Below are 13,034 nucleotides of genomic sequence, written 5' to 3'. Positions count from 1 at the left end.
AGCTGTGCGGCCTTGGGAAACTTATTTATGCTCTCATTGCCTCAATTATTCTATCTGTAAATTGAAGACAATTTCATAATAAACAAGAAGGACCTATTTCACAGCTTGCTGTGGGGGTTAGAGAAATAGCAAGTTTTTGGTGAGTTAGTTTTCAGCTAAGTAGGTAATGCTAAAAATGTATATTATCATTGTTATACACAGCTGATTATCATCATTATACAAAGTGACTGAAGAATGATGTTCATATACTATATATATATATATATATAATAGATAGTAAATAATAAAAAGATAGTAAGATCTATATTGAGATGTTTGGTATATTTTTTAAAAATAGGAAAATCCTAGAAATATAGGCAACATATGAAGAGCGATTTCCTCTTAGTCGTGAACTTTTCTGCATTTTCAAACTTTTCTACAGTACACATATCTCACTTTTATAATCAGAAACAAAACCTTGATTTTAAAATGCAAATGAGCTTTGGAAGATAAATCTGGCTGTCTCAGGGAGAAATGATGTCAAGATTAAATGAGAAATGGTAACATCTGGCGCAGTCAGACAAGGTATTAGCTTTGTCCAAAGGTAATATTCCAAAAGGAGGTGATTTCACTAGTTTTGTCCCATCTGGGCTCCAGTTGTGACCATCTCCACCAGTATCTGCAGAAGTTCTTTTAATCACATGCTTGTGCAACAGTGATAAAATGTTAAATCAAAAATAACAAATTATTAGTCTTAAGAACTGGTATACATCAGTGTTTAACTGGTAGTAAACAATTTAAAATATTTATTGATTGAATGGATAAAATCTATTGGGATGAGAACTACATACAGCTTACTGTGTTATTATCTCAACTGTAATATTGTAAAAACAACCTACAAGGGTTGCTGACTGTATTCCTGATAAAAACTTTTAATTCTCTGTCCATCAGGAAACTATCCAATCACTGCCAGAGTATCAGTGAAGTTTCTTCTGGAGTTTTCCCCAGTGCTGCCCACATTCTGTTGACTTGCTTCTATCTAGTCCTCTCTGTTCCTTTTCACATTTACCACATTCCGCTCTCTTTTATCACAGTTCTTGCATAAAATCCCCGGCTCTTGTTGACATTCTCATTGATGTTCACGTTATGTAACTTAACACGGCAAAGGAAGCTTGCTTCCCTCCAAAATGCGTGCCACATGCTTTCATTCATTCATCTGCTCACTCACTCATTTGTTCTGTCAACAAATGAGCATTGAGACGGTACTATGTTCCTGATGCGTGATGAGCAAGCTATAGTTCCAGAGCTTGAAAACTGGAAGTCTAGAGGAGGCAACAAACATTTCACTTTATATCCACAAGGGAGGGCACGCATGCCTCAGTAGAGGTAAACACAGGGTGCTGAAAGGCGTGTATAAGGAAGCACCTGATTCTGAGAAGGTGAGTCAGGCTGGACTTCTTGGGGCAGGGAAACTGTTTATTACCTCTGTTCCACTTCTCTATGGAAAGTTTTCCATTCTTTCCAACTGGTGCTCCATTACATTCTTCAGTTATTTCTTGGGCAAGGATAGTTTCCTAATACTACAAGTGATCTCCAGTTAGTCTGAAAAATGACTCATCAGTGTAATGTCATCAAACAAACCCCACACTGACAACAGCTCAGAGAACTCCTGCTCAACTTTTGCTCATCCTGCCCTCTGAGCAAAGTTCTGAGTTCCATAGAGCTTAGGAGCACATCTGTCCTGCTCATGTTCTAACAAAAGTGCTTAGTACTGTTCCTCACATAGCAGGTGCTTCATGAGTAAATAAATAAGTGAATGGACTGTAGGGGATAGTCAATGTCCATTTATCTTTCAAATTAAATGGCTGGATGAGATTCTCACCAAGTCCTGTTTCAGCACGGAAATGCCTTAGTTAATAGGTCCAGTGGATCTTTTAGTAAGAATGCGGCTTCTCTGGGCTTTCTTTCAACTGCCTCAAAGAAAAAGATATCAAACAGTAAACCAAGAGGCTTGGAATCAAATGCTTAAGGACCAAAGGTATGACATAATGGACTTAAACCCTGGAGAGAGACACACCTGCATTCAGATCCTGGTGCTACCAGTCATTAATTGTGAATCCCAGGGTCTATTCAAGCCCCTTCTGTGGGTCTCGGCTTTTACCATCCTCAAGAGAGAAATGGCAATGTGTGTGACTTGCAGAAGGCACTTAATACGAATTCGTTGAGTGAATGAACTCAACAGGAAACTAAATGAAATAACCTATCTGTCTCACCTGACATAAGCATTCAGGTGTTCATTTCTTCCTTCCACACAATTTACAGTCAAATACAAGTAAACAGGAAGCTGGCAGGAGTAATGATTCCTCTGGATTTGAAGGAAAGAATTCATTATGTCAAATTAAAAAAAATAATAATAAAACTGCACCATTTTCCTACTTTTCCAATGGAATTTAAATAGAAAAGAACAAGTGGAATGAGACAAGCAATTTATTAATCCATTTCACCATAGGCCCCCTATTACATTATCTTTAAGGTCCTTTAACAAACAAAAATTAATTTTCAGACCCACAAGTTGTTGGCACATTGATAGACTCCTTAATTACAGGGTCTTTGGTTTAGAAAATAAAGATTGATTATTTTAGACTACATTTCACTTAGTTATGGATGAGACCCTGAATATTTGCACAGAGAAATTATTTCAAAGTTATTATGATTAATAAGTGTTATGGACAGGATGTCTGAGTTACTGAAAAATCTGAGACAATGAAAATATTTTCTAGGGTATCTGAAGGGATTGTTCTGAGGTAGATGACAGGAAGTTGGGAAAATGAATTGTGCTTGTTTATGCAACAAATATTTATTTGCTTCTTTCTAAATACCAAATCCTGTGTTGGCCCCGGGAGGTCCAAAGTAGGACTAGACATGATTTCTGCCCCAAGAAGATAACGATATAATGGAGGAAACCAAATCTTACACAAATAAATTCAATGAGGTAATAGAAGTATCATGATAGAGTTCAGAGAGGACTCTCAAATGTGCAGTTTTGTCTGTTGTGCTAGATAAACAAACACATACTACCTCATACACAATAGGACATGAGCTAAAGTTGCGGAGATGAGGAAGGGCTTCCTGGGTGGACAACGGCAGGGAAGAAGTGCCCAATAGCGGAACTAGCCTGAGCAAAGGCAGCACTGTGCTTCCAGGCCCCTTCCAGGAGCTTGACTGCGGAGCGGAAGGTACCAGGGGTGAACAGCAAGGATGAGGTCAGGAAGGTGAACTGTCCATTGGAAGTTTGCAAACAAATAAGGAAAATGATGACAATCACATTTTAAGATTATTCTGGTGTCGACATGGGGGCCTGAAGATGGCTAAAACTGGCCCTCTGAGAAACAACATGGATAAAGAAGGGGAGGGTAATGCTGGAATCCAAAATGGCTATGGGATGCAGTACAGGTTAAGGCGACCCTCAGGTTTCTAACTCAGGGTATTAAGTCGTGAGGTAAAGAGTGAGGTCACTCAGGGAGTTAGGCAACTCAGACAGAGAAATAAAGTTTGATGGGATGGATAGATTTTGAAAAAGAAATGTTCACAGAGATCTGAACTAGAGGTGTTTTTCATTCATTAGAGACATATTCTTAACTAGATATGATAAAGTATTTGACATAGTTAAGTCTTGGTTTTACAAGTAAGGATCCAAGCTCTTGTAACCGTCTAGCTACCATAACACTGAGCAATGTGGAATGCTTTATGCTTTAGCCTTGCCAATGGAGTCTAAGTGGAAACACCATTCATGGTTATTTTTGTGGTGGCTGTTCGAGATTCATTGCCTGCTTGTAAAAATGGGAGAGAGCCCCCTACTTGATTCACAAGGTTAGGCTATTAGGCGAAGGTGTGGCTAGAGGTGATGAAAAATAGAGAAATCCACAGCTTCTCTCAAGCCAGGTTCCAAGCCTATATCTGTGTGTTTAGTTACATAAGAATAAAAATTATAGAAGAATAAAATCTAACTTCAGGGCAACCTGAAGTGACTTCCATCTTTTTTCTGTGGGTAATCCATGAGATGAGGTTCTGCTCCTAATTTGTCCCTTTTTGTCCATCTGTATCATATCCCTTGGCAGGAGAGTTCAAGGAAACAGCAGTGATGACAGAGAGAAGATATCACTGGATGGCCAGTTAAGGGGGAGCCAGGACAAACACACTGCAAACAAGTTCTATGTGTATGCTGCTGCTGCTGCTGCTAAGTCGCTTCAGTCGTGTCCGACTCTGTGCGACCCCAGAGACGGCAGCCCACCAGGCTCCCCCGTCCCTGGGATTCTCCAGGCAAGAACACTGGAGTGGGTTGCCATTTCCTTCTCCAATGCATGAAAGTGAAAAGTGAAAGTGAAGTCACTTAGTAATGTCTGACTCTTCACGACCCCATGGACTGCAGCTTACCAGGCTCCTTCGTCCATGGGATTTTCCAGGCAAGAGTACTGGAGTGGGGTGCCATTGCCTTCTCCGTTCTATGTGTATAGACTGTGTGAAATAGGGATTGTTTCATGACTTATGAAAAAGCAAACATTCAGAGAAGGGAATATAAAGTCCTGAACAGGCAGATATCTTTTCATGTCCAATCTTTTGATGTAACATCTCTTAGACCAAATCCCCACAGAAACAGGCAGTCTTATGTAATAGTGTTATTCACTCAGTTGTGTTTGACTCTTTGCAACCCCAAGGAATGTAACCCATCAGGCTTCTCTGTCCATGGAATTCTCCAGGCAAGAATACTAGAGTGGGTAGCCATTCCCTTCTCCAGGGGGATCTTCCCAACCCAGGGACTGAACCCAGTCTCCTGCACTGCAGGCAGATTCTTTACCATCTCAGCCACCAGGGAAGCTCTGTCCTATGTATAGGAACCTCCAAAAAAAAAAAAAAAAAAAGGGTTGGAACTCTGACTCAGTCGCTCCGTATATGACCTGGGGGAAAACTGCTGAATCATGTATTTAGCAGTGATTATAAGAATATATAAGAATTATAAGAATAGTTCACATTTTACAGGTGAGGAAACTAAGGTGCAAATAGAGGTTAGAGGAGGCTCATAAAGGAGCTCGGGCTTCATCCTGTCTCCTGATCACTACCATGAATATTTTCTATAGGAGATAGTAAAGGAGAACACTATTCGGCTAGAGCGGGTAGCAAGACTATGAACCTGCATTGAGCTCCTCGGAATCATATCAGTATTTTTCCTCTCTTCTCAGATCTGTTTAAGGTTGTGGGGCTTCCAGGGTAATTTGGGCAAAAATATTTAAATAATTTATCAATCCTGTGCTTTGCTTAGGCTGTTTAGCTCTGGCCTAAGGACTGAAACCAGGAGTCTCACTTACCAGTAAAGGCTATCAATCATTCAATCCATCCTTGTCCCCAGCCCACTGAGAAGAGCTGGAGTAGCTAAAGGGAAGTTTGCTATCACTTATGGAACAGCCAGCGCATAAATATGGTCATTCAACATGCATGCCTTTTAAAAAAGAATGTTTTTCTGTAATAAAGACAGGTAATGATTATCAGGGCAAGAACCACAAAATAGCAGATAAGAAATAAAATATGCTTTTATTAAGTCTCCATTTCTACATGGTGGAAAAGGAAATAATAACAGAAGGCAGAGCTAGTGGTTGAGAAAATATTGCCAAGGGTGGAGTCTAAATACTTGACTGTGAAGCAAAGAAGAATCAGTGAGTTAAATATGTTGGTGAAATCATAATGAATTTTCAAGTTCTCCACTGACCTTATGTGCAATGTTTCTTTGTTCCCATTTTAAGCTCAAGGTGGACCCTTTAAGTCCTTTTTTTTTTTTTTTTGGCTTTTTCTAATGTCTCTTGATTTCATTTAAAGAAGTATTTAGCCGTTGTTAGGCTCAAATAAATCCTCTGATTCATTAGGATTCATTGAGATTTTATAATATGCTATTTTAAATAATACTGTAATTAACATTCTTTGTGCTCTGTGTTCTTATTCTCTGGTAATCTCTCTTTTGTCTCACCTCCGTGTGCTGACTTAAAGCTATTATACTCAATTTCATATGCGCGTGTGTAGCTATATATATATATATATATATATAATTTCATATGTGTATATATAGATATATATATAATTTTGCTGGTAGGTTGCCTAGGCTAGATTCTGATTGCTTTTATTTTGCAGGTCACTACAATGTAATATTCTTATTGAAGTCTTTAGTAAACTGTGCTCTGTGCTAGGAGGAAAGTAGAAACATGCTAATTTTCCTTCTCTTCTATCCTTAGGAAAAAAAAAACTCATATTTTGGCAACTTGATGAATTTAAAAATCAGGCTTTAAAGTTTTATTAAGTTTCAGGTAACAGTAAATTAAAATCTCATTCACAGATGCTTCATTAATTTCACTTGTTACCAATAAATGTATCTACATTTCTTGATACATTTGAATGTGTCCTATAAATATATATTAATAATGATTTCCCAGCAAGAAATATAACACATTGTTGTGTAAAGCATATTATAATGACAAGTATTTTTAAAGTATGTGTTTAATACATAATTCAAATGATCAAGATGTGGGTGTAATAAATCATAGCAGTTTAGAAATGAACTTTTCAAATTTATATATGTAAATTTCTAGCGAGAATCTATTTCTTTCTCTTTTTTTGTGAATGTGTGGGTTTGAATAATTACTTGATAGGAATCCACACATATTAATGGTTTCTAAGCATGTCATAATTAATTTGTCCTCCTAAATGTAGTACAAAGGTAATTTTTTTCTTTAAATTACTTTAACTGAAACAGTAAAACAGTAAAAATGCCATGGCTTACATATACCACATAGAATATCTTAACCATGGCTTTCCTCTTAGTTCAATGAGTTCTGAATAGGCTGGGTCACTCTTTTGACTTCTGTGTGGTTTAGACTGAGAGCCGAGTAACTTGGAATGTAGACTGAAGGAGAAAGAGCCAGGAACATCCAAACTGTCTCCTCTCCCTAGCGACTGTAGCTTCAAATTTTCTCCTGATGCTGTCAAAAATAAGGATCATCAAAAATAAGGAAAGGGAGCTGACACTGGTTTTAACGGGATGACATTATTACCTCACTCTCATCACCAAGAATTAAATTTGAAACTATGCCTGAGCACAGTTGGTCCCACCTTAGAAAGACGGTCTGATCATCCCCAAGTATCACACCATAAAGAAGACTGCCTTAGCGCTAGTGCGTCTCCGGCTGTGCTGCGCTCACTCAGTCGTGATCGACTCTCTGTGACCCCATGGACTGCAGCCCACCAGGCTCCTCTGTCCATGGGATTCTCCTAGAATACTGGAGCAGGTTACCATTTCCTCCTCCAGGGAGCCTTCCCAACCCAGGGATCAAACCTACGTCTCTTAGGTCTCCGGCACTGGGAGGCAGATTCTTTACCACTAGCAATGGCAACCCACTCCAGTGTTCTTGCCTGGAGAATCCCAGGGACAGAGGAGCCTGGTGGGCTGCCGTCTATGGGGTCGCACAGAGTCGGACACGACGGATGCGACTTAGCAGCAGCAGAAGCAGCAGCAGCACCATCTGTAAAGCCTGCATTTCTGGCTACTCAAAGTGTCTGTGCAAACCAGAAAACCACTTGACAAGGAAGGTGGCTTCCTCTAGATGATTGTGAAAGTGTCTTTCGACTCAGTTATTTTATGATCCTCTCTCTAGGTCAAAGTCTTGTGAGAGAAAACAACAGCTCTTGTGGATTCTTACCTCAGCAGGGCAAATACTTTCAGGCCACCTCGCTTGGTTTTCTCCTCCACGAGATTAATTCAGAGTCTGGTATCTCACAACCTTAGAGAGTTGAAATAGAGGCTGCTTCTTGACATTTTCCTGCAAAGAGATGTCAAGTTAAAGAAACCATTGTTGAAGGATAGAAGAGTGAAATGCTTCAATTAAAATCATACAGCAAATTGTCAGGTCTTGTTATAGCTTGAATTGTGTCCCCAGAAATTCATATATTGATGTCCTGACCCTCAGTGCCTCAGGATGTCACCTTACTTGGAAATACGGTCATTGTAGATATAATTAGTTATGATGAGTTCGTTAGGGTGGGCACTAATACAATATGACTGCATTCGTGTTCAGTCGCTCAGTTGTGTCTGACTCTTCGTGACCCCATACACTGTAGCCCACCAGGCTCCTCTGTCCATGGGATTATACCAGCAAGAATACTGGAGCGGGTTGCCATTTCCTCCCCCAGGGGATCTTCCTGACCTGGGGATCTTCCTGACCTAGGGATCGAAGCGGCGTCTCCTGAGGCTCCTGCACTGGCAGACAGATTCTTTACCACTGAGACACTTGGGAAGCCCCTACAGTATGACTGGTGTCCTTATAAACAAAGGAGAAATTTCGGGCACAGATAGAAATGCACACAGGAAAAACTCCATGTAAAGACTGGAGGTATGCTGCCACAAGTCAGGGAGCTACCTGAATCTAGGAGAAAGACCTGCAGCAGATCTTTCTCCTGCACCTTCAGAGGGGGCATGGCTCTGGGGACACTTTGATTTCACCTAGAGGTAAGATTTCTCTTCAACAATACGGCCAGTTCGTACTTGTGTCTGAAGATTGATCATAACAGAGCAGAATTCCTCTACACTTAAAGTGGTGTTGGACATCTCTTTGAAATCAATTCTGTAAATTAGAATTCTTCCAAGATGAAGCAAATCTTCACTTCTTACTCCATGCTACAGATATTGCCAGGTTATAGCACAGTGGGTCTCCCTGTCTAAGATAATTTCTGATCTGTGGGAGTGAATAAACACAGTGGCATCTGATACCTAGATCCCACTGAAATTTTATTTAGGTTTCACCTGATTTGCACAACACTTTGACACTTTTATTACCCTATCTCTTCCTACTATCAATTTCAGAAAGTAAGCCAAAAAAAAAACAAAAAACCCTAATATTCTACTTTAAGTTTTAAAATGTCCCCATTCGTAGAAAGAGTATGTGGACTGCTTAGGACCACAGAGTAAGTTAATGATCGGGTAGGGGCCAGTGTACTGGTATTTTGTGCAAACTGCTTTTCATCTATTGGATGACTGCCTTTGTTTTACGTCCTTTGATATGGGGGTCTCAAGTATCTCCTATGTCTATCTTGGTAAGCATTAAATACTCTGGCTTCACTGCCTTTTGGCTGGCCATGTGATTTGCATGGTGAATGCAATGTGAGTGGAAATGACATGTTCAAAATTAAGGAGAAATCTACACTTCATCATGTGGTCCCAAGATGCACAGTCCCTCTGGCATAAGACTGCCAATATTCCCAACAGAAACTCTTCTTTCAGCTTGAGTTCCGGCATAAAAGTAGCACAGTACAGGCCACACTGAACACATGATGGCCATGTAAAATGAATGATAACAATCCGTGGTTGTAAACTACTGAGGTTTGAGAGTACTTCCTCAGCATCACATCATGTAAGCTACCTGACCAATACAGACTTCATAGAAGTTATCTTCTCTATCCTGCCTCTGGAGGGAAGAAAAGGTTTTACTGTTTTTCAAAAACCAATACAGTAAAAATAGATAGTAAATGTATTGTTCAGATTTTAATTTGATACATTAATACAGATAAATCAGATACTTGTGTATAATAAGACCTAAAGCTTACTATCTGCTGTTTTAAGGCTTTTATACCTTATTTTCTCTAACTCTCTCACATCAAACCTGAGCTGTAATATGGTAGATTATAGAAATGTTGACGAAATTCCTTCCTGTATCACACCTTAGTAATGTAACACAGCAGGTCCAGAATGTGATATGAGAGCTAGGAAATATTAAAACAACAACAATAGCCACACCCCATTTCCTTTAAAAAAATTTTTTAACATGCAAATTAAGTCTCAAAGAAAGGAAGAGGCATATTTAATACTTCTCAAGATTTGTGAGAGAGGCAGTACTATGACCCAGTACACTCTATATCCTTGTTAGCATAATTGATACCTCAAAAGAAAGGATTTTCTTGAGAAGTGTTGGGTTTCTGTTATTTCCCTTTAATCTATAACAACATTTATCTAGAGCTCCTCCCAGTCCAGAAGGTTGAATTGCTCCTGCTTAGCATAAACTTTTAATTTGGAATCATTTTCATGACTGGTATCAGCAGGGCTTAAATTCATAGACCTACCATATGATATAAAGACAAAAAGGGCCTAATACCTACAGGCATTCAAGTAAATTCTTAGCTGTAAGGGTATCTATGAAGATCATTATCTACATGTGGGACTGACTATCAGGATAGAAACCAAATATACTAGGCCAGAGATCAAGGGTACAAGGTAAAATCTGTTGGAGTTCCCTAAGGGTCAAGAGGGTCATCACAGTGTACTGTTTTAAAAAGTCCTAATCTGTGAATGCGCCCATGGATGGAGCTGTTCCGGGGGTTGACTTGGCCTGGCCATCCAGAGGCGGAGGATGTGCCTGTCAGCAATTCAGGGGCAAAGAAGTGTCAGATCCTGTGGGTTCTTAGTGGCATCAATTAAAAGTCAGTACAGAAGATGGTCTCATGCAATGGACATGCCGCATAGAAGGTTGCAAAATAAACCAAGAAATGAATGTAGCCTCTATCAACAACTCACCACCATACCTTTGAGAGTGGAGAAGAGGCCAGAGGAAATAAGCGGTATACGTCCTCATGTCTTACAGAGGTAAAAGCAATACTTATGGGAAACAGGAGATAACTGTAAAAAGTTCTTGAGATCAACTACATATATTGTCAACATAAATCACTGTCAAATTGTTTTGGCATCAGTATAAGACGTAAATGATCTTAACAAGAATGAAAAAGGGGGAAAAAATCCGTAATGGCCAGGAGACAGAAGAGTAGAGGTTTAGGGGAAAAAATATAAATGTCCCAGGCTTAGGAACAACATGGAGGGACTTCTCTGGTAGTCCAGGGGTTAAGAATTCACCTGTCAACGCAGAGGACACAGGCTCAATCCCTGGTCTGTAGGATTCCGCACGCAGCAGAGCAACTGAGCTGTTCACGCGCCACAACTCCTGACGCCCGTGCCCCTAGGGCCTGTGCTCAGGAACTGAGAAACCACCACAGCGAGAAGCCTGAGCACCGCAGCTGGACGAGGCCCTGCTCTCTGCAGCTGGAGAAAGCCCGCAGGCAGCAATGAAGACCCAGCTTAGCCAGACATACACAAACAAACAGACACCTTAAAATTATTTTAGAAAGAACTGTGTGGACAAGTGTGTGAAAAAGGCAGCAACAGAGGAACAAGAATGCTTGTGGGGGTGGGGCTGGCCAGGGGATGAGGAAGGCCTTGCAAATGTGTCAGTACACTTAAGCCTTTCATTATAACCACTTGCCCCTGCATCTCGTCTTGCCAAAGTCAGACTCTTTCTATTAACAGATAAGCCTCTAGGGAAGATCTGTGTGTTGTGATACAATGAGGAGGCACTGGCAGGGATCCTTTCTGCCCCCTGTGGTGTGCCTTGTAATGACGCTCACCCACATTCCCTAAGTAGACTCCTAATGACTCAGGCCTTTTGACTCTTTCTTTGAACATTTTAAAGCTTTGCTGAAGTGTTTGAAAACTCATTATACTTTATTTGACTTCCTTTTATCGTACAGAAATAAAAAGTCCCTGATGGAGCTCTGGAATCAACGTTTCAGATATTGCACCCAGCAAAGTAGAGGAAAATCTTAAAAAAAAAAAAAAAAAAGTACTCCCTGAAAGTCAATTAAGTATTAATGTACACATCTGTGTTCACACACACATGCAAGCATGTGGATTCACACCCTTACATGTGTATCACTCATGATACAGTCACACATTTCCTGTGAAGCCAACCCACCACCCCTTGAAAGTGAGGTCTACTCATCTCTGAAATAAAGTACACGTGGCAAATTACATGGGAAAAGGAAAAAAAAAAGTAAAAAAGAAGGCAATTCAAAAGGGTAATAGAACAGAGAGTAGTAGTTAATTATGATTTATAAACTTATTAAGTTGCTAAGCATTGTAACGAACCAAAGAACAAATTTAATTTTAAACAACATTAAAGTAGCAAAGTTGCCTAGATGAAAACACAAGCTCAGGAAATGTATTTAAAGACTGAGAAACCACATTTTTTTAGGAAATGGCCCAAATGTCACCTTTTAATTCTGCTTTCATCCACGAAGTGCAAGTAGAACTAATGCAGAATAACAGCAACTCAACATTTCCCAGATAATTGTTATGAAGTGAAATAATGTGCGCATTTTTTCCCTTCCCTTGACACAAGCTGTGTCTTATTGGCAAAAACAAATCACCGTGGGTGTATAGTTTTGAACTCTGATGCTCTCTGTGTACCTACTCTGCAAATCACAGACTCAGAGTCTTGATGGTATGCATGTACAGCTAAGCAGAACAAAGTATCATATCCTCTACTTTGAAAGTAAAAAAAAAATTACAATGATGTAGAAATTTTGATATTATAGAAATCACCTATACACCACGTGATGACATTTAATTGCATAATATTATGTTGAATTATAATTCTGAACTCCCCTGTTTTTGCCTTCTTAGCACGTGAAACAAGAGGAAAATTACAGTGAAGTGTTAGTCGCTCAGTCGTGTCCGATCCTCTGTGACCCCATGGACTGCAGCCCACCAGGCTCTTCTGTCCATGGGATTCTCCAGGCAAGAATATTGGAGTGGATAGCCATTTCCTTCTCCAGGGGAATCTTCCTGACCCAGGGATTAAACCTGGGTCTCCTGCATTGCAGGCAGATTTCTTTACCGTTTGAGATACCAGGGAAGCCCCTGAAAAAATTATAGTAGAAAGTAAATCTAAATGTGCTTCTTTAAGCGTATCCCACTTGCTAGTTCTTTAGCCCCTGGGAAGTGATTTTGTTCCTATACCAATCACTTAAGTTTAACATGGATTGATGATCAGAGATAAAGAGGAATAATGGTGTGTCTCCCTATACTAAAAAGTTTCAAGGGACTTAAAACTTAACATACTCACACTTTTTAAAATGGGCATACCTGACTGCAAAGCTCCTGAGTTTCAGGTTTATATCCTCGTTTTCCTGAACTG

At 39.8% G+C, this 13,034-nt stretch overlaps 1 long non-coding RNA gene across 1 annotated transcript in view; it reads right to left on the bottom strand.

Annotated features, from left to right (window-relative positions):
- Positions 1–6,288: 6,288 nt before the first annotated feature.
- Positions 6,289–13,034, bottom strand: part of LOC138418062 (uncharacterized) — a 32,545-nt gene continuing 25,799 nt past the window's right edge. The window contains exons 2-3 of the long non-coding RNA XR_011248399.1: positions 7,719–7,838; positions 6,289–7,001 (exon numbers count right to left, since the gene is read on the bottom strand). This is a non-coding gene — a long non-coding RNA (uncharacterized lncRNA). The remainder of the gene's footprint in view (positions 7,002–7,718; positions 7,839–13,034) is intronic.

Source organism: Ovis canadensis, chromosome 14 (genome assembly GCF_042477335.2).
Source record: "Ovis canadensis isolate MfBH-ARS-UI-01 breed Bighorn chromosome 14, ARS-UI_OviCan_v2, whole genome shotgun sequence".
Classification (NCBI taxonomy): Eukaryota; Metazoa; Chordata; class Mammalia; order Artiodactyla; family Bovidae; genus Ovis; species Ovis canadensis.
This window is presented reverse-complemented; position numbering and strand designations above follow the sequence as displayed.